Source organism: Lutra lutra, chromosome 14, assembly GCF_902655055.1.
Source record: "Lutra lutra chromosome 14, mLutLut1.2, whole genome shotgun sequence".
Lineage (NCBI taxonomy): Eukaryota > Metazoa > Chordata > Mammalia > Carnivora > Mustelidae > Lutra > Lutra lutra.
In genome coordinates this window covers 60,609,903-60,632,288 of record NC_062291.1, presented here as the reverse complement: position 1 = coordinate 60,632,288, position 22,386 = coordinate 60,609,903, and the positions used below count along the sequence as shown (strand labels likewise).

The 22,386-nt window shown below is 41.3% G+C and overlaps 1 protein-coding gene across 1 annotated transcript in view; it reads right to left on the bottom strand.

Annotated features, from left to right (window-relative positions):
- WNT8B (Wnt family member 8B) overlaps positions 1-15,735 on the bottom strand; it is a 62,290-nt gene extending 46,555 nt beyond the window's left edge. The window contains exons 1-2 of the mRNA XM_047703430.1: positions 15,663-15,735; positions 14,307-14,382 (exon numbers count right to left, since the gene is read on the bottom strand). The gene's annotated coding sequence lies outside the window, so the exon portion shown is untranslated. The remainder of the gene's footprint in view (positions 1-14,306; positions 14,383-15,662) is intronic.
- Positions 15,736-22,386: the final 6,651 nt, after the last annotated feature.

The following is a 22,386-nucleotide window of genomic DNA, read 5'->3' as shown; positions in this document are numbered from 1 at the left end:
AAGTCAATGTGTGACTTTAATAAAACCACGTCTGTGTGGCCCAGTATCTGCTGTAAGATAAGTCTTGTTAGTTATATTTTTATTTGGTACACATAAGTCAGGCATTAGGTAATAGATCTAGCCTCTTGTCTGGTGCTATTTCCACCCAAAGACACACGGGTTTATATTGGTGGACAGGCTGGATCACTGATCATGCATCTTTCGGTTGATGCTGACCAGGCTAAGTCTCTCTCTGTATCTGTCTCTGTCTCTGTCTCTCTCTCTCTCACACACACACACACGCACACACACACTCACACTTTTCTGATACTTGCAGCTGGACATGTTTTTCCATGGCTTCATCATGTTTGGTGACATCCAGCTAAATTACTACAATTAGAAAGGAGATGTGTGAAAGTTTATAGAAATCCGCCAGTCTAGCTGGTTGCACTCTCTGCTTGTTTTCTAATAGCCGTACGTAGGCTCCAAAGTTCAGGTAGCCTGAGAAAGCTTCGCACCTCTGCAGATTTGCGTAAGATTTCCTGGCAGATGGTGGCATGTTTTTTTCTTTGTTTCTCTATGTCTGTGTCTTCTACTGCTTGGTTTTTCTCAACCAAAAGTTTCTAAATTTATACCGGTGAGCCAGGATGGCATGGCTTAATGTAACGACTTCCTCATGGTTTTGTTTGCTCTGACATGTTTGCCGTCCTCCCACCTATACTGTAAGTCTTTGACTGCAGGCTCCAAGCCCAGATCTCTGATATCCCTTGAATTCTTGCTTCTCACATTGTTAGATGTGCACTATACTTGCTCAATACAAATGTTTAGGTTGAATGATGAGGAAAGGTATGTTGACAGAGTGAGAAGTAAAGGAGAACCAGGAGAGAAAGAAAGAGAGAGAAAGCAGTGTTTCCAGAAGACAGGCTTAACAAGGGCACCTGGGTGGCTCAGTTGGTTAAAGTGGCTGACTCTTGATTTCCACTCAGGTCGTGATCTCGGTGGGGAATCTGCTTGTCCCTCTGCCCCTCCCCCTGCTTGGGCTCTCTCTCTCCCTCTCTCAAATAAATAAATACAATCTTTAAAAAAAAGAGAAGAAAAAAGTTGAGCCAGGTTAGTGTCCACTAAGAGTTCAAAGAATTCTGCATTAGCTTTAGCTTCTTAAATATAGTGAATAAAGAGAAATAACCTTGGGGCACCTGGTGGCTCAGTCAGTAGAGCGAGCAACTCTGGATCTTGGGGTCACAAAGCTTCTTTAAAAAAAGAAAAGAAAAACACACAAGCTCAAAAGACAAGTAGTCTTGCTGATACTCTCATCAGTGAGTGAGTTACATTGTCCAGAGAACCTTATTTAGCATGTTTGAAAACTTATAGCTATTTGGAATTTAGAAAGGATTAAGATTTATTGAAATATAAGCATACTTGGAAAATAGTTGCTTTATTTCTTTTTTTTTCCCCCTTGCTTTCTAATTGCACATAACTTAGAGTACATCTGGAGTGTTCTAAAGCAAAACTCAGAATTTTATCATTTCACTTATATCTATTTCTTGTTTAAAGAATTGCCTTTTCTGTCTCTGAAGTGATTATTCTGGTAGCTTTTTATATTGTTTGAGGGGAAAATAATCCATTGATTTTAGCCGTATAAATGTGGGGCAACTGAGATCTGGATCAGTGATTTGGTCTTGGTTGTAAAGAAGAATAAATAAGTCTAAAAATGGTAAAATCTTGGAATAGAGCATACTGGTTAATTGGGTTTCTGATTAACTATAGGTTAACGAGAAGACACTTTGTTTGAAATACCCTTAAATTGCCTTGGGGTATTTTCTTGCTTTAATAAGTAGTCTAATGAACATAATTAAATCTTCTCTTACTGAGTCAGCATCCTGCAATTCCTCGGGATCATTACTCTGAACATAATATATAATTCTATACTGTAGCTACAGAAGGAATAAAAGTTTAAGATGACTCCTAGATATTGCTATACTTTAAAAAAAAAAAATCTCCACAATCTGTGCAAATCATTTACCTTAAGCAAGTAAGTAAATGCATGTTACCTGTTACGGAATAATAGACTATTCAACCCAGAAGAGACTTTGGAGATTATGAAATTCGATGCCATTATTTAAGAAATGAGAAGGCTAAGACCCAGAAAATAATGAAGAGGATTAGTACAGCTAGGCTACAATCATGTCTCCTGATTGCAAATCCAGTGGCCCTTTGACTCCACATGCTGCAACTTTCAGATGATCTGGGATTCCTGTCATTTGTCTCCCTTGCCCCTAAAAGTGCAGAGTCCATTCTCAAAACTGATTATTTAGGAGTTTTGGTTCAATGATTGCAAACTGCACTAACATCCTCAGGGGGAGGGAATTTTCTCTGTTTGTTCACTTCTGTATCCTCACACCTCCCACAGAACCTGCCCTTTAGAAGGCCGTCAGTAAATATTCGCTGAATGAAGGAATGAACTGAAATTGCCGCATTTATTCTACACAAGGTAATTTGATGTCGAGTTCTGTGTTCATTGACTCGGCATTCACCAAGACTGGCAGTAGAAAGATTTCAGATTAATTACCGAGTTCATAAGGAGAAAAGGAAAGGAAAAGGATGAATATTGTTAAATTGTCATGGCATGACATCCTACACTTCTGTCTCACTTTGACCGTATCTCAGTTTCACGCACCAAGCGTTTGAAGTCAGAGGCTGGATGTTAAATTGTAAAAACACTTTTGAGGTTAAAAGTGGTTTAAAAAAAAAGGTTAAAAATCAAATTAGTTAACAAAGTAGAAGACATCCCAGCTGTGGAAAGCTGTTTGTCAAATAGGAGTGCTATGTAATAATTAAACATGTCTCTCAAGGCAAACAAAGCCATCAAAACTAGGGAGAAGAGTCCTTTCCCTCAGGCATCTGAGTGATGCCGCGAGGGTAGCAGCCGCTCTCCAAGTTTTGCCAGGTGGCCCAAGGACAAGAAGAAGAGAGAGGGCGCAAAGTCAGCCAAGACAGACAAAGTCCTAGTGTCCAGAATTGTGGTCACTAAGAAGTGGTCCAAAAGTGGCGAAGAAGAAGTGGTCCCAAGGCAAAGTTTGAAACGAGCTCAACAAAATGTTTGATCAAGCGACATACGACAAACTTTGTAAGGAGGTTACCAACTCCAAGGTTACAACCCTGGCTGTTGTCTCAGAGCCTGGAGATGCGCAAGCACCCCTTCCCCTGCCCTGGCCAGGGCTGCCCTTCAGAAGCTCTTCAGTAAAGGACTTATTCAACGCGTTTCAAAGCACGGAGCCAGATCATTTACGGCAGAGACACGGGCTGGAGTTATCCTAGCTGCTGGTGAAGAGGCATGAACAGATCCCTTGCCATCCGCACATACCGAACAATAAAACTTTGTTAAATTTTTTTTTTTAAAGAAACTAAGGAAAAGAGAATATTCGTGAACAAACCCTGTGCTTATTAACACATATGCCCTTTGACTCTCAAAACTGGTGGGTATGCTTAAGTCTTCTGATAAGTGCGTCAGTATTAAGAAATACCTCAGAAACAAACCCCAGAATGAATGAATTGCAAAAGCCCTCTGCTTAAGGACCAGTTTAAAATTTAACAGTGTAAACATGTAAGGTTATATGAATACACAGGTGTATTTAGACTTGAAGTCATGGTTTCAGTAACACAAAATCAGAAGATGTACTTAGCTATAAAGTAGATCAGGTGTTATTGCCTTTAAGTGCCAGAATATGCTTTAGGTCACCAGAAGTCTTCTGATTTCTTTTTTCTTGGGTCACCACTAAACCATAAATTCCTTGAAGTTGAGGGTCAATTCTAATTCACAATTGTAGCCACAGCCTTTGGCACAATGGTGAAAAACAAAAGAAACTTAAGTCTTTGTTGAATGAATGAATTTTAGGGACAGACTTAAGGGCCATTTTCTAAATTATCATGAGAGATGGAAACAATACTAGGAAGGAGTTTATGGTATCCGGGTACACTTAACTGGAGAAAAAGAGATGCGTAAAGATGAGAGGAAATGAAGACTTGTCTTTTTGGAGTTCCCATCTTGGGTATTTTGGAGTTTGCTTCTAAGCCCCTTAATCCTCATTGTCACTAGCAGCCCCTGGGGAGAAATACACACAAAAACACATTTGCCTTTACCAAAGTACATTGAAAGGACAGCTTTTCTATAACTTCTTTATTCCCAATTTTGCCTAATATCTGAATTAGCAATTTTATTACTAAGACTCTTACATGTGCCATGGAGATGTTGCTTTTGTAGAAATTCGACTTCCTAAACTTTCTGCCCTCAGATTTCTTTTCTTTTTCTTTTTTTTTTAAAGATTTACTTATTTATTTGAGAGAGAGAGAGAGAGAGTGTGTGTGTGTGTGTGAGTACATGTGCGAGATGGGGGGGCAGGGGTAGGGGATGCTGAGGGAGAGGGAGAGAGACAATCTCAGGCAGTCCATGCTGAGTACAGAGCCCAACACTGGCAGATCCCACGACCCTGAGATCATGACCTGAGCTGAAATCAGGAGTCAGATCCTTAACCCACTGAGCCAACCAGGCGCCCCTCTGCACTCAATTTCTATTCAAATCAACTTTAACCTCTTTTGAACAAGAAGTTCTATGGTAAGAGAGATTACAAGGTGGTGAAAATGATTGGACATAGAGAAGGCAGGAAAGAGGAGACTCTTCCCGACCCCTTAAGCTGGGAAGATAAGGCCTTTACAAAGCAGAGAACTGAGACCTGGCTGGCCAGGCCAGATAGGTGGGATGTACAGCCTCCTAACTAGGTGCTGCAAGGATCCAAGGCCACTGGGGGATCCACCGAGGTCAGGGCTATGGTGAGGGTCTGGTTTTCTGTACTTAAGGATTGGAAAGGCATTTTTTCATGCCAACTTTCCCTGGCCTTATAATCGTAGAAGTTTCCAAATCAGAGACAGAATCTGTAGTTTATCTTTCCATTTTTCTAGTTAGCAATTGGATGGAATGTGTAACCCTTCGGTAACAAATGGCACTTGAGGTTAATGTTTAATTTATAAACCCTTAGGAAAGGAAATATCACCTTGTATTTTTATCACTGACTTTGTTTAAGCATTTCACACAAATGGTTTTATTAGTTCAGTTAACATCCCTATAATGAGATAAAGGGCAAGAATGATGATACATGGCAAATCAAATCCCTGAACCATAAGTTAACTAAATATTAATTCCAGGTTCTCAGCTAAGAGAGGTTTTGTTGTTGCTGTTTCTTAAATGTTCTTTGCTCTCCACTGGATAGCTTCTTTGCAGGGAAAATGTTGAAAAGCTTGGAGACTTGTCCTAAAGTTTCTCAACAGAACTTTATCTTCTGGCTATTTGGGTGAGGGTCTTAGCAAAATCTGTCTGTGAGAGGTGGCCTTCCATTGGCTGACTAAGTCCTGACAGTAAATCCTTTGACATTCTTTGAAGGGGAGGATTAGGGTTGACCCAAGGCAAAATGATGAAATAATCTGTTATCTATCCTATTCTCCTCCCACTTATAGGCACTCACCCTGGGGACCTCTTGTTCCCCTGAACCTTCTGCAATTGTCTCATCAAGGACTTGAGTTGACTCAGCTTCCACACTGCCTTTTTAAAAAAATTCAAGTCCTTTGTTTCATTCTCTTGGGAGTATAATGGTTTTGAAAGATGATAACTAACCTGATAAATGAATTACAGGACTGGTTGCATTGGCTAAATCTATTTTCTCTCCCCTTTTCCACCTTAAATCACTCTGGCTTTTGCCCACCTCTATAGAGAAGCGGGTTATTGAGTACCTCCTGTGTTTGAGTTCTTAAAGACATTAGACACCCTGACTCCTCCTTTCTTAAATATTCTTCCCTTAAGCCTCAGACTCCATTTTCTCCTGGGTTTCCTCCTACCTCCCTCCTACCTCACCCCTCAGTTGTCTTTGTAGGCTCCTCCTCAACACAGTCCTTATATACTCAATCCTCAGAGGGCTCTCCTGTGGTCTCTTTTCTTATTCCAAACTTGCTAATTAGGCTATCTCCTATACTCCCTGGCTTCAACTGCTTTCCCTACACTGCTTTCCCCACGCTCATGACTCCCACATCAGTCCAGCCCATCTCTCTCTCCTGAGGGTTAAACTCCCTATTTCCAACTGCTCACAGGCCATTTCCGCATGGATGTTTCACAGGTAGCTGAAACTCTGCAGGGCCAACTCATTTCTCTAAACTTCTTCCTCCTCCATGTCTCTAACTCAGTGAATGATACCACCAGAAACCCATCTGCTTATAACAAAAAAGTATAATTTAACCAATAAATAGCTTCTAAACACAGTTACGTGCCACAAAGCATGCAGAGCATGGACACAAGGGAAGAAGGTGTTCAGTATGGTTGGTCCCTGTCCTTGGGTTGCTTATAACCCAGTGAGGAAGACAGAGATTAAATAAACAATTGCACAGATAATTATTTTTTCATAAATTAAATCATTATAAACACTACCATGGAAAAGACAAAGAATCATCTTTGACTCTTCCTCCTTCATATATTGTATGAATTCCATCAGTTCTGTCTATCCTACCAATTCTAACTACTAAACTTATCTTCATTTTGTCCTCCTCTCTCTGTGCCACCACCACTTATATCTTAGAGTACAGAAATAGCTTCTGAACAGGTTTCCTGTGTCTTATCCTTACGCCTGAGGTCCATTCACTACACTATATCCATAGTGGTCTTTCAAATGTGCAAATCTGCATGTCATTTCCCTGTTTAAAAACTTTCACTGGGGGAGCACCTGGGTGGCTCAGTCAGTTAAGCATTTGCCTTTGGCTCAGGTCATGATCTAGGGATCCTGGGATGGAGCCTCACATTGGGCTCCCTGCTCAGCAGGGAGCCTGCTTCTCCCTTGCCTCTGCCTCTGCTCCTTCCCCTCCTTGTACTCCCTCTCTCTCTCTCTCTCAAATAAATAAATAAAATCTTAGAAAAAAAATTAACATAGAATAAAATAAAGACCTTCAATGGGATAAAGTCAATACATCTTACCATGGCCCTCTGTGCCTGGTCCTTCCTCCCTGCTTATAAATTTATCTTATCTCTGGCCACCCTTCCTCCTTGCTCTCTTCTCTACTTTTTGAGCATTAACATGTTTCTTTCTGTCTACATAGAGCACTCCGCTGCCCCTTCTCCCACTAACATTTCATCTATCTAGTGCCTATTTTCTTCAAGTTGCCAGAAAGTTTATCCAGGTCAGCTTTTCATGCTGGGCCCTCTCCAAGCTCCTGTTTTCATGACATTCATCATATTTGCACTGTGATGTTCCATGAGGACAGGGACCGGGTCTGCCTCATTTTGTTGCCGAATCCATATCAGTACCTGGCCCAAGAGATATCTTCAGTAGCATTTGTTGAGCTGCACTTGTGACATACACCACAAATAGAGGATGTATAAAGGACTCTTGCTTTAAAGTCTATTGTCTTTCAGGCAAAAAATGTCCATTTAAATAAAGACTTCCTGAAGGCTGTATCCCAATCTTTTTTTTTTTTTTACCTCCCAAACTGTGTGACAAAACGTGTGAATTTCAGAGTACATAGAAAAGGAGAATGGAGATGTGAAGATCAGTGGGGAATACTCTTTTCCAGCGGCCATTTGGGACCTCGCAGTAGTCCTTGAGACATGGTGTATAGGCATTAACTCTACCTAGACTTTCTAAACAAAAGGCAGGAGCTAGCCAGGTGAAATCATACAGATGAGATGGTGATATACTTGGCCCTACAGATTTTTTATCCTAGCTTAGCAAATCATTTGCCATATGACCTAGAGATATCTATCTCTCTCTTAGTTTTTCCATTTAGAGGAATATCACACCATGACCTAGAACCCCAGCATTTCTTGCCCAAATACCCCAAACCCCCTTTCAGAGCCTGTCCTCTTGCCTGTGTCTTTCCTCTAAGGGGTGGACTGTCACTCCTGTGCATACATTGCCAGACCTCACGGGTGGCTGCCTGAAGGCTGTGTGCCTGGAACTAAATCGTGGGAGTCACAGGGTTCACCTGAAGGAGCATAAGGGCCCTCCCAATGTGGGTCAGGGATAGGTAGGGGTAGGGAGAGAAGGGTGCTAGCGGCTGGGGGCCAGCTCTTCCCATCCCATCACTTCCTCATGTGGAACCTCAAAGAGTTTGAGAAGTATAAATCCAAATTTAGTCTTCTAGGGCATGAAGGCGTGTGTCAAGGTAAAAGGAAAAAATATCCCTTTATCCTATTTTACTGAAGTTTGCTAGCTTGGTTTATACATTTTAGCTGTTTAAGCATGGTATGTGGGCCCTCATTTGTTGTCTCACAGGTAGTTCTGCAAATGTTAGAGGCAAACCTGTTGAAAATCCTCCTGGTAACCTTTGTTTCTACCTATCATTTAAAAAAAAAGGAAGAAGAAGAAGAAGAAAGAAAAGAAATTAGGAAAGTGTGATTTAAAATTCTTCTGAACCTGTGTGTGTCTTTCATCACAATATTCTAAACTGCTTATAAACATTTCATAAGCCAAGTTGGCAGAGGAGTCGTTTAGCTATGGGAAAAACCAGCACATGCCAAGAAGTCACTCTAGAGAACAGGGAGTTCAGTGACTGGAGGTGGCATGACCCGGTTAGACGAGCTGCAGCTCCCTCTGACATTTTCTGAGGAGCATGTCTCTGTCTCATTGAACCTGGCTGCTCTTGCTATATGTGACCTTCCAAATGATTTATCTTATTCGACAAAAACAAAGCTATTGTGTCTACCTTAGTGAAGGCTCCTATTTTCAAACTGGCCCAAGTTTGTATTTTTGTAAAAAATTGATGTCTGAAATTGCTCTGGTTCTCTCCTTTCCTTCCTTCTTTCCTTCTGTCTTTTCTTCTCCTACTGTCTCTTGTGATGCTCTTTTTCCCTCTCCTAACACTATGATAACATTTCACATTGTTAGTCATTTCCTGTCTGTTCATCCCATTGGACCATGAGCTCTGCGAAAGCAGGAACTGTACTGTACGTGATGGGTACGCAGGGCCTGCCATTATAACAAGTGTCAGTAAGGAATAACATTTTTTGATTTAAAAGAAAGAGGAAGGGATTTTTTTTTTTCTGTCCTGGAAACTAGATAAGCTTTTTTGTAGGGAAGAAAGCAACTTAACCAGAGTCCAAGACTTTTGACTTTTCTTCTCATTTCTAAGTGGATACCCCCATCATGTGCTCGTAAGCAAATTCTATAGTTTTTCATGCATCTTTTGCTTCATATCCGGCAACACAGAGCCAATACCTCTCTCCTACTGCCCAGGAGGAAGTGGCTATCTGCATTGACTGAATAAGGGAAGAAAAGTACAAAATGTCATGTGAATATGTTTTATTCATGAGCAACAGTATGAAAGCAGAATACAGTGAAGAAAGAACTCTTGGTCACAGTGGGTAATTTTTTCCAGCCGCACCCACATACTGACAACAATCTCGGCCAGTTGTGTTTTCTCTGATTACAAAGAGGTAACAGACAAAAAACTCTGGTTCACCAGAGTCCTACTTCACATAAAGGGACATTTTTGGAGGCAAGACTCATGGGTTCCAAGACGGAGGGGTAATCACAAGGACAAAGGTCCCATCCAGTTTTAAGATTCTAGAATTTTAATTTTGTTGAGAGTTTGGGAGCAGGGATGCCTAGCTGAACCAGAGAAGCATTCCACTTTTCTATGTTAGTATCAAAATTCTGGCATCGCTTGGTCTGTCCAAGGTTGAATTTGACACTTTATCTTAATCCGGCTTAAATCAGTTGTAGCCTCACAGGATTACAAATACAGGATTTTTAAAAATTTATTGGCTTTGCTGGGTGAATACAAAAGATAAGAAGGTATACCTTTTACTGGCATCCAAAAAAGCCTGACCAATTCCTTTTCCTTTTATTGAATCACTCATTTAATTACCAGCTTGGGGAGAAAGAAGTATTGATTTCTAAAGCCAGAGATAATTGAAAATAAACCCTTCAGTGTTATATTAAGAACAGAGCTGTGAGGGGCCGGTGTCTATTTCTTCCGGACAGAGGGCAGAGTGGGATGAATATACTGAACACAGCCAGAAAAGTATATGCTCATAAAATGGAAAGGAAGAAGTATTGACAGAAGGAGCAGAGGCAGCTCCCATTCATTCCTTCCCTAAGCAGTCCTTCTACCCTTGGCCAGCACCACTCTGTCCCCACTGAATCTTAAAGCCCATACCCGGCTGGAGAGACTCGCCATCCTCTTTATTTCACACTACATCTTTATAAGGTCCCTTATTAAACAGTTATGAAGGGATTCACTTTCTTCATACAAGTCTAGTAACTGATAGAAGTATTATAATCATCTTGAAGTTTGGAAACATTCAGATATGGTTTATACTGGTCCCCCAACACCAGAGTGAAACCAGTGGGTTCCTGTGTGTTTCCTCCCAAATCCTGTGGTAACTAAGTCTTTTCAATAATAGCCTTTTCTGTAAAATGTTTTATGAGAATAAAAAGTGTTGTGCTTGTTATTGAAAAATTCCCCCCCTGCAAGATCTCCTATCTTTGTTCTAAGACAAGATGCAAAAGGCATTTCCCTCATGAAGGAAATCTAAAGATTCTCACTATGATATGCAAATACTTGCCTCTTATTTCCTTAATGAAAGAGCTCCCATTGCCATTCTTTGTAAGGGTAGAGCTGTTAGGAGATTTTGATTCCAAGCCTGGTTTCCACAGATATGTCCAAGCGACAAGCATGACTCAGGTGGCAAAGTGAATCTGAGGGACATCTTTGATGTTTGCTCTTTGGTGTCTCTCTGTCAACCTAAAACCTCAGAAGTTGGAGGTTAGTTTTTGTTGTTGTTTTTAATTTTCATTATGGTATAATTAACATACAGTGTTATATTAGTTTCAGGTGTACAATATAGTGATTCAACAATTCTGTACGTTACTCTGCAGGTTGCTTTTTAACAAAGAGGATTTATAAGCCAGTATAATTTTTCTCCTGTCCACAAATATTTTCATCTGTTTTCATAGCTTTCTGGTTTTATCTATATAAATAGTATCATTAAGCAGACGTGTATAAAAAGCTGTGGGGGAGGGGCACCTGGGTGGTTCAGTGGGTTAAAGCCTCTGCCTTCGGCTCAGGTCATGATCCCAAGGTCCTGGGATCGAGCCCCGCATCAGCATCGGGCTCTCTGCTCAGCGGGGACCCTGCTTGCTTCCTCCTCTCTCTCTCTCAGCCTGCTTCTCTGCCTGCTTGTGATCTCTGTCTGTCAAAAAAAAAAAAAAAAAAAAAAAGCTGTGGGGGGGGGAACTATTTCATACAGGTTGTTAGGTTATAGCTTATATATTTCTCACAAAATCCTGGAGCACAATCAAATTCCCTATTTCAATATGGAGTGGGAAAACAGTTTGGAAAAGAAAGAAGACGACTCATAATACAGAGAGTAGAAAAGCCAGCAGCTTCCAAGTCCTGAATTGCTTCTGACCTCTTTTCCCTTGCTATACCAAAGAGATATGCAAATATTTTTCATTCTGCTGATGGGTACAGTGGTAATGAATTAGTGTTGGCAAGATCTTTTGAAAGGAGAATGTAGAGTTTATTAAGGAAGCAAGAAACAGAAAACTAGAGAAAGCCCTCTTCGTTGGCCAGATTTTATAATGTTACATAACATGTTTTCTGCACCAAGGAATAGGGCAGATGACCTTAAAAAGAATTTGTTTGTTTGTTTGGTGGTTTTAAAGTCTTCCTGTTACTTCGACAATAGCAAAAAGCGGTCTGATTTAGCAATTACTTCAAATGTTTAAAGGGTCAAGTATCTGGGAGAATGGGAGCCAAGTGATGTAGCCCCTACTCCTTTGTTTCAGTCCTTCGCTCAGCAGGCATTAACTGAACACAGAATGTGTGCCAGCAATATTCTAGGCTGTATGGGAGATACCTAGATGCCTAAGAGGTCCATACCTTCCGCTAATGAATTTATCATTTAGCAGAGGAGATAAGCTATACATATACAATTATCTATACCTCAAGACAATGTAATGTTTGGGACATTTGGTAGAGAGCTGGCCTTTGAGCTGGCTATGTACAAGATGAGACTTTCTAGGCAGAGGTAGGCCTTGTTAAAAACTACCTCCTCTGTACCCCTACCCCAAACAAAGGTAGATCTGTGTGCTCGTTCTGCCTGACTGCGTGCTGTAATTTATATCGACTTTCATTGTGACAATTATATTCTAATTGTTGTTTACAAGTCTGTCTCTCCAGGAAACAATAAAGTCCTTTAGCGCAGGAACCAGTGTCTTTTCAAAATGACGGGAAGTGGGCTGGCTGCCTGGGTGGCTCAGTGGGTTAAAGCCTCTGCCTTCCCCTCAGGTCATGATCTCGGGGTCCTGGGATCGAGACCCACATCGGGCTCTCTGCTAAGTGGGGAGCCTGCTTCCCCCTCTCTCTGCCTGCCTCTCTGCCTACTTGTGATCTCTATCTGTCAAATAAATAAATAAAATCTTAAAAAAAAAAAACCAACAAAATGACAGGAAGAGATCAGGATTATTCTCAGCCCCACTAACCTGGTCCCATGTGCCCTCAGTAGATATTTACACTTTTGCCAGTTAATTTTTCCAAACCATTAAAAACATGTATCAAGAACACAATATTCAACAAATACATCAATGCAACAAAAAAGTATTTACACCACGTATTAAAAGACCATTTATATTTCTTTTCCCATAGCTTCTCTTAGAGAGATGAATTTTCTAAGTTTATTACCCTCTGTGATAGCTAATTTTGCATCAACTTGGTTGAGCCACAGGGCACCCAGATATATGGTTCAACATTATTCTGATGTCTCTGTGAGGATTTTTTTTTTTTTTAATGAGATTAACATTTGACTCAGTAGACTAAAAAAGAATGCTCTCTCCAGGGTGGATGGGCCTCCATCCAATCTGCAGAAAGCCTGAAGAGACTAAAACGGTGAGTAAAAAAGAATTATTTTTCTCTTCCTGACAGTCTTCAAGCCGGGGCATAGGTCTTCTCCCTTCTCTAGACTCTGACTTAGACTGGAACTCTACCACCAGCTTCCTGACTGCAGGTCTTGACTTTTGTATATCTTGGCTTTTCAGCCTCCATAACCATGTGAGCCAATTCCTTCTAGTAAATCTATCTATATATTGACAGAGAGAGACAGAGAGAGTGGGAGAGAGAGAGAGAAAGAAGATAAGGATGGATATTCCATTGATTCTTTCTCTGGAGAACCCATACTAAAACACCTGCTAAATAAAATAGGATTTTATTTATTTTTATAAGCTTAGTTTGCTCTCATTTCAAAAACTCTTCAATTTAGCATTTGATTAATCATGAAACGTTCTGAAATGCAATCCTGGGAGTCGGTTCTAAGAGGCAGTGTGGTGTGCAGAAAGGGCTTATGCTTGGGGACTGACACGGGTTGAATTCTGGTTGTACCACGTATGAGCAGTTTGACTTTAGACAAGTTATTTAATCTCCTGAGGCTCATGTTCCTTATTTGAAAATAGGACTTGGGGCACCGAGGTAGCTCAGTCGGTTAAGTGTCTGGCTCATGATCTCAGCTCAGCTCAGCTCTTATTCTCAGGGTGAAGAGTTCAAGCCCCACACTGGGCTCCATGCTGGGTACGGAGCCTACTTAAAAAAAAGAAGAAGAAGGGGAGCCTGGGTGGCTCGGTGGGTTAAAGCCTCTGCCGTCGGTTCAGGTCATGATCTCAGGGTCCTAGGATTGAGCCCCGCATCGAGCCCCGCATCAGGCTCTCTGCTCAGCGGGGAGCCTGCTTCCCCTCCTTCTCTCTCTGCCTGCCTCTCTGCCTACTTGTGATCTCTGTCTGTCAAATAAATAAATAAAAATCTTAAAAAAAGAAGAAGAAAAGAAAGACAATAGAGCTAGTAACTTATGTCTCATCAGGCTGTTATGAGTGTCAACAGCACCAGCAGAGTGCCAGGCATGTAAATAACTCACTTAAAGTTAGTTCCTTATATTGTGACCCTGAACAGAAGAACATTACTTGGCTATCTGATCATGAAGCTAGCCCGTAGGAATGTGGGTTGGGGCTTGTGGGTGGTTGGATGGGAATAGTAAAGTCAAACCAGCTTACCTCACTATTACCCAACGTAAATCTAATCTAATGCTCAGGATAATCTGAATATTTTCTCCGTGTCAAGAAAATGTGGGCTGTGTCAAACATCTGTCATTAAAATGTCATTATAATACCTCTATTTTCATTATACGTTTCCTTTACCAATCTTAGAAGCTCATGGATACTAGCTTCCAGGAAGAGAATGAGGTCCAGCGGTTTATGATTATTCCACACACGAATAAAGATGCTGAGATTCAGATGGGGTCTTACCTAAAAGAATATGGCAGGTCAGCCCCTAAGTTCAGATATCTCCTCCAGGCACTTAGGCAGCCAGCATTGTCAGGTCCTTTGTAAAATTATGTGCCAGGTGCAGTGAGGGTACACAATAAAAAGAAGACATCGGTCTATCTTCAGCCTAAGAATAAAGAGAGGATAAATCTTGTGGAAAATATGTAGAAACACATCCTATTAGGAAAATACATATTTATGAATGTAATTCCCTCAAGTCTTTGCTCAAAGTATACTTTCTCAGTGCCACCTACCTTGATCACTCTAAATTCTGCAGCTTTCCCCTGCCTATTACTTTAAATTCTCCATTTCTTGCTCCACTTTTTACCTTACCTATATAATACCTGTTATATAATGTATATACTTAGGTTTAATTTTTATTATCTCTCCCTCCACACACACACTAGGATGTAAACTCCACAAGTGCAAGGATATTCTGTTTCGTTCATTGATGTTTCCCAAGTGTTTCAACCGTACCCAATATAGATGAGGCGCTCAATACATATGTGTAAGATAAATAGGTTCTGAGAAACTACAGGAAAGTTTCAAGACAAGGAAGAAGTTGTGAACACATGCCATTGCTCCCTCTCCAAACCCTAGTAAAACAATAGTAAGGGGATTTTTTTTAAAGGTATAATTGCAGAAGATAAAAAATAACAGGGAAAAGGTCCACAATAAGACTTGGGAAGCTAGGGCGCCTGGGTGGCTCAGTGGTTTAGGCCTCTGCCTTCGGCTCAGGTCATGATCTCAGGGTCCTGGGATCAAGTCCCGCATCGGGCTCTCTGCTCATCAGGGAGCCTGCTTCCCTCTCTCTCTCTCTCTCTCTCTGCCTGCCTCTCTACCTACTTGTGATCTCTCTCTGTCAAATAAACAAACAAAACAAATAAAAAATCTTTAAAAAAAAAAGACTTGGGAAGCTGGAAAACAGGTAGATGAGGGATTAACTGTCTTAGTAGAACCTAAAAAGCTGAAGCTTAAGCAGGCAGTGGGGAAACCCAAGAAGCAAATAATTTACACTAAAGAACCCAAAAAGGTTCAAGATTTGGTGTACCTGCTCCCTTGGGAAGTGGGGGTGGGGCGGGGAATGGTGTGAAGGTATGCCCAAGGACAGGGTAATTGTTCTGTTGGGAAGAGATTCCTCCCCCGACTCCATGCAAAATGCTGGAAACCTCCAAACCTCCTTATTCATTGGTAGGGTTGTAATCAAGGATCTCTTGACTGGGGAACACCAAATTCTTCTAAGGGCAGAGTTACTAGCCCAGATCCAAGCAGGGGACAAAAACAACATAGTATTATACAAAAAAGTGGGGATTAAGTAGAATATATACTGAATCGTACACTTCTCAGTCGCTTCTCTTTTTTCAGCTTCTAAAATGCTGGCAGCCAGGTGAACCACTTTGCAGACTCTGACAGCCTACAGAAAAAACTCATGACATAGTATTGGGAATGATGCGAAGAAACAGTCCAGTCAGGAGCACAAAGATCTGCTTGCATCAAATGTGCCCTATCACATGCTCAGAGCCTCTGACTGACCTTTTGGTGCCTCACTAAATATATGAATAGACAGCCAAGGACCATCAGTTACCTGCGGAAACAGATTTGCTAAAACAAAAAACAGGAACAAAAAATTTGGAGGACAAGAGACTATGTAGTGAAAAGAAAAATATTCCCTCAAATTATTATTAATAATCTCAAAGGAAAAAAAGAAAATATTGCATCTATGGAACAAGACAATATGCAATAAAAAGGAAAATTCCAAAAGAACTATTGCCAATTGAAGTATGATGGCAGAGCTTTAAAACTCAATACAAGGTTTATAAGATGAAATTGAGGAAACTTCTTAGAAAACCAAGCAAAAGAATAAGGGGAAATAAAAGAGAAAGATTTTTTTTAAAAAATGGAAAATCAATTCTGGAGATGAGAGAGGGAGAGAAAAAAATGGGAGGAAATAATAAAATTTTTTGGAATGGAAGGACAAGCATTTCCAGATTGAACCATGGCCTTGATACCAAATGAAAATGGATCCATAGCAAGGCACATCATCATGACATTTTGGAAAATGAAAGACAGAGAGTATCTTAAGAACACTCTTTTTCATGAGACTAATTGAGAAGGAGCCTCTCCAAAATAAGAAGAAGCCAAGAAAGAGAAACACAAAGGATCCAGGGGCAGGTAATCCAAAATAGGAGAGAGAAAAGGACTCTCTAGAATGATGCTGAAGAGAACGGGCAGAATAAGACATAGTCAGCAGGTTTGGAGAGCAGCCAGTCTGGGCTAGAGCAGGTGAAAAGATTCCAAAAGCGATCTCTTTAAGAAGATGAGATTGATAGGACACCCAACATAACCAATGTATTAAGAACAAGATACAGACCGCTGGTAGGGAGTTGGGGTTGAATTAATGATAAGTGCCTAGAAAACCAAAAGAAAAAAAGACAACCATTAGGCTCAGAGAAAACAGAGTTAGTTGCACAGGAGAGAAATCATGGGTATATTATATGGCTTATGAGTGAACAATATGTACATAGTCATGGTAATAGCAACACTGAATATTGATATAACCAAACTTAAAACACAAAGTACTGGGAGGACAGGGAAAGTGGAACATGGACATGCCCATGTGCATGAGTGGAATGTGGCAGTGGGGGAGGTGGTGATGGTGAAGAAGGTGAAGGTCTCATCTTCCATGGTGGGAGACAATAAATGATGCGTAAAAACATTTTAAATGCATAAGTAGCCACAGAAGCATGGCAAGGAGTGGTGAACGAGGTATAGCTATTTTCAAAATAAGCCTTATAAAATGGTTTGGCCCTTTCACCTATGTGTACGTGTAACTTATATATAATATCAAAACAAAATGCAAAGAGACTATAAGAGACTTTTCGAGTGAACAGAGCCCATTGGGACATCCCCCCCTACCACCACCGGACTGTACGATCCCGACATTGTCTTATCTCCTATCTCACCAACCGCCCCCCAGTATGGTTGCCACTTCAACACCCAAACCAGGGCACCAAGAGAGGAAAGGGAGACACTAATTTAGTCTGGGATCTGTTCTGTCAGGATCTTGTTGGAAGCCCTGGGTCACTTTTAACCTATTATTAGTATACAGCTCTAGACAATCTAAAGGTTTTCTAAAATTACAAACATCAAAATTAGATTGTCTCTCTTCATGTGTTTCATCCTCCTTACATTTCACTGAGTGTCTTTATTTCAAAACCCTTGATTCGAAATGCACCTTCTTCTTTCTCTAGGTTCTTCTCCTCTAGAGGCGGGAATGGCCTCAAGGTCCATCTGCTTTGGGCAAACACCCACACCTGCCAAGTCTTCAATACTTGGGTAACACATTGTTACCCTTTCACCTCACTGTGTTGCCTTCACCATGGATGAGAGGCAGGCACTGTTAGCCTTGGTTATTGTTTAGTACAGAATATTACTCTTAACCTACTATATTCTCAAATATTTTCCCTTTCCCTTTCACTGACTATTCTATTAGCGCTGATTCTAAGGCTAGTCTATGACATAAATAGGGAACTGGTCGGAGGACACAGAGTGAACCTGGTACATCAGGTGAGCTCATCCATTCATTGCACAGTACTCAGGAGAGAAGAATGTCTCATTTTAGATGAGTGGAAAACAAAACAAAACATGCTATCCTTGGCTCTGACCTAGACAGTCCTCTTATTTGAGATAGGGAAAGTGTGCTTATCCAACTTTCAAATAAACAAAGCTAGAACAGATATTTAATACCTCAGAAGAAAGAATTAGGATTCCAAAAGCCCTCAATAGGTTCCAAGTTTAGGATTAGCAAATAAATGAAACTTACTAGAAATAATTTTAAAGTCCCATACTTCTATTCAAAAAACATCTGTTCAGGGGCCCCTGAGTAGCTCAGTGGGTTAAACGTTTGCCTTTGGCTTAGGTCATGATCCCAGGGTCCTGGGATTGAGTCCTCCATCAGGCTCCCAGCTCAGTGGGGAGCCTGCTTCTCCCTCTGCCTCCCCTCCCCACTTGTGCTCATGCTCTCTCTCTCTCTCTCTCTCAAAGAAATAAAATCTTTCAAGACAAAAACAAAAGTCATGCTATATCAGTCAGTTTACCAGTAAATATTTACCGAGGATCTGCTATGTGTCTAGGATGAGGAAGTGCGGTGACAGGTGGAGAACAAGAGGAAGGGCTCAAGGATCTTTGAATAGATTGACAGACAACAATATGTAAGAAATGATGGCAGTAATGCTGGCTTATACTTAAAGAGTGCTTAAGTTTATCATGTACAACCATTTCTTTTTTTTTTTTCAAAGATTTTATTTATTTATTTGACAGACAGAGATCACAAGTAGGCAGAGAGGCAGGCAGAGAGAGAGGAGGAAGCAGGCTCCCTGCTGAGCAGAGAGCCTGATGTGGGGCTCCATCCCAGGACCCTGGGATCATGACCTGAGCCAAAGGCAGACGCTTAACAACTGAGCTACCCAGGCACCCCATGTACAACCATTTCTATCATTTCCTTTGACTTACAGTCAGACTCTGCACTGAGCAAGGTTCCTCACAGGAACCGATCCCATGACCCTAAGATCACGACCTGAGCTGAAACTGAGAGTCGGACGCTTAACCAACTGTGTCACCCAGGGTCCCAATACAGAAGTTTTAAAAGACATGTTCTCAGTGGTCAGGATTTAATACCATTTATAATTTTTACTCTTTTATCAAAAACACTTTAATGAAACTGACCTCTCTCCAAGTGCATGGCCGTGGAGAATCCAATGACCGTTAGTATGGTACAGAGCCACTGCCTTGATTCCTGTCAAGGTGCAAAGAGTTTACCCACCATTACTTGGATACAAATGTTAGCATGATGGTGAAAAAAGGCAAATAAGGGCTTAATATTATTATGAGAATCTTTTTTTTTAAAGATTTTATTTATTTATTTGACAGACAGAGATCACAAATAGGCAGAGAGGCAGGCAGAGAGAGAGGAGGAAGCAGGCTCCCTGTCGAGCAGAGAGCCTGATGCGGGGCTGGATCCCAGGACTCTGGGATAATGAGAGCCGAAGGCAGAGGCTTTAACCCACTGAGCCACGCAGGCACCCCACAAGAATCATTTTGATCTCACAGATCCACTGAAAGTGTCCGGGGAGATCTTCAGAGGTCTGGGGATCACATGTTGAGAACCTCTGTGTCAAAATGTCTCTTCCAGTTATGCATCTAGTTAAGTAGTGAAACCACTGCGTGAAACCAGGGTCAACAGACCTCATCTGAGTTTCCTCACTGTACCACAGAATGCCAGAATAAGGGGCACCCAGATGAAGTCAAATGTGAACTCATATAACAAACATAGTTGATCAAATACAGTTGTAACCAAACACAATTGGCTCTTGGAAAAACACAGCTTAGAACTGCCCGGGTGCACTTATATGCAGGGTTTTGGTTTTTACTTTTGTTTTGAAAGATTATTTATTTATTTGTCCCAGAAAGAGAGGGAGAGCACAAGCAGGAGGAGCAGCAGGCAGAGGAGGCAGGGGAGGCAGAGGAGGTAGAGGGAGAAGCAGGCTCCCTGCTGAGGAAGGACCACCCCCCCTGCCACCCACCCGCCCCCCACCAATGTAGGACTTGATCCTAGGATTCTGGGATCATGACCTGAGCCAAAGGCAGCCACTTAACTGACTGAGCCACCCAGGCACCCCAGATTTGTTTGTTTTTGATAAATACAGTACTATGTTATAAATATATTTTCTCTTAGAATTTTCAGGGAACATTTTCTTTTTCCTAGCTTACTTTATTATAAGAATACAGTATAGAATTCATATAACATGCAAAATATGTGTGAATCAACAGTTTATGTTATCTTTAAGGCTTCTGATGAACAGTAGTCTGTCATTAGTTAAGTTTTGGGAGAGTCAAAAGTTATAGCAGATATTCTACTGCATGGGGGTCGGTACCCCTAACCCCCACGTGGTTCAAGGGCCAACTTTAATTAAATTGCTATCAGAGGTCTAGTTAAAAATGCAATTAGTGGTTATCAGCCACATATGATCATTTTAAGCTCATCCAGCCTGGGTCATTAAAGGTCACTTAAATAGATGTGCTTAAAAGCATGAAGAGATGAGATATTCCTAGACAGTCCAAAGTGACAAGGTTGGCATCCATTCCACAGGCTGAAAATAACAGAACTTAAATCCTATCACCTTTGGAAAGGGTTTCATGTACTTAAAATCAAGGAGTCAAAAACTAGGTGGAAGTGAAGAGGTCATCCATGGGGAAAACTCTGGGCTTCTCTGACAGGTCAAACCAATCTGGTAAGGAGTGGCTTCCTTCTCCCTAGACCTCGTAACAGTCCAAGTTACCTTAACTTAAAGGTGGCTCAACTCCCCAACTCCCACAAGCCACACTCTCATTCCCCCCTAGTTTCCCTCCTTTATCCCACCCTCCAGAGCAATAAGCAATATGTCTCTCTCCTCTTCTGTGGCATATATTAAGCCAGCACAAAGGCCCCTCATCTATACCAAGTCCCAGCTTCCTTTTCTTCAGTCTAAAAGTACTTCTAAGAGCGCTCCCTTTCTTCCACTTTCTTTTTTGTCTGGACCTACTCTAGGGTGTGTGTGTGTGTTTATTGGGGGTTTTGTGTCGTAGGGCCACCTGTAGTCTCATCCTTCCAGGCCTTGTGTCCAGTGTCTCCTCCTCCGTGCCGTGGTCCTGGGTTACCCTTCTCTTTTCTCCTGATTGAGCTCTTCTTGTATTCCAGGCACTGTGCCATTTAATTCTGAGAACAACCCCGTCAGTAGTCTCCACCCCAAACCCTTTTTAAGGCATTACAGTTTGAGGATTTTGGTAATTGTATACAGCTGTATAAACACACACACACACACACACACACACACACACACACACACACACACACACCCTCCCCCCCCCCTCAGGGGATCAGGATTTAGAACAGTTCCTTCACCCTAAAAGTGTCCTTACACCCCTTTGCAGTCACATATGTATTTTTTTTATGGGATAATTTTATATATACTATTTTGTAACTTGAATGTTTCTCTTAACAAGATGTTAAACATCTTCTGATGGCAATTCATATAGTTTCACAACATAACTTTAATGTTTGTATCAGAGTCCATTAAACGAATGTTTCATAATTTATTTAACCAATGTCCTTTAGTCAGATATCTACCTTTTTTTTTTTTTACAATGTCCTACTCCCTCTTCCTAGAATTATGTTGTTTTAAAAAAAAATTTTATTATACTAGTTTAGTTTGGTTTTCTTCATATCTGATATTTCTTTGTTTTGGTAACTCTCTGTCCTCTTTCTACCTGTTAAATGTTGGTACTTCCCAAGATTCTGTCATTGAATCTTATCTGTATCCCTTCCTAGGTTACCAATTTCCTTTCTAGTTTCACTATACACTCTTTGGCTCTCCTCTCTTTCTTTTCTGAAGACCAAGATCCTTATTCCCTACTGTCTGCTGGGTATTATTTCCAGGTCGATATTCTTCTGATAACTCAGACTTCCCATGTCTAAACTTGAACTCCTATTCCTTTTCCAAAATCTGCTTCTTTTTCTCTCTCTCCTTCTCTCCGGGACTCCCTCTGTTGCTCCCCCTCCTTCTGCCCCGACAACCACGTTTCATGGAGTAGGTGTTAACCCTTGCAGTCACTGAGAGGAATCTGAAAGTCATCTTGAAGTCCTCTCTCATCTCACATTGCCAATTAAGTGCTATTGATTTTGACTCCAAAATGCCTCTCAGCCTGTGCCCTTCCTATCCATTTCTACTGTGACTCTCCTGGTTTTTAGGTTCCATGACCTGCTAACTAATCTTCCAGCCCCTAATCTGGTCCTCCTTTGATCTGTTCTTAAGGCTAGCACCAGTGAACTTTCGGAAACACGGAGATTATTTTCTTCTGTCGTTTATAGAAGCAAGCCTAGACTTTCCGGGCCAGATTTCTGGTCCTCCTTTCCACCCTTCCTTCCCACTCTCCCACTCCTCCTTTCTGTTCGGGCCACATCAGCCATGAACTATTCTCCCGCGCATCCGTGCTTCCGCTTTACCCCGTGACTAGCCAGTCTTCG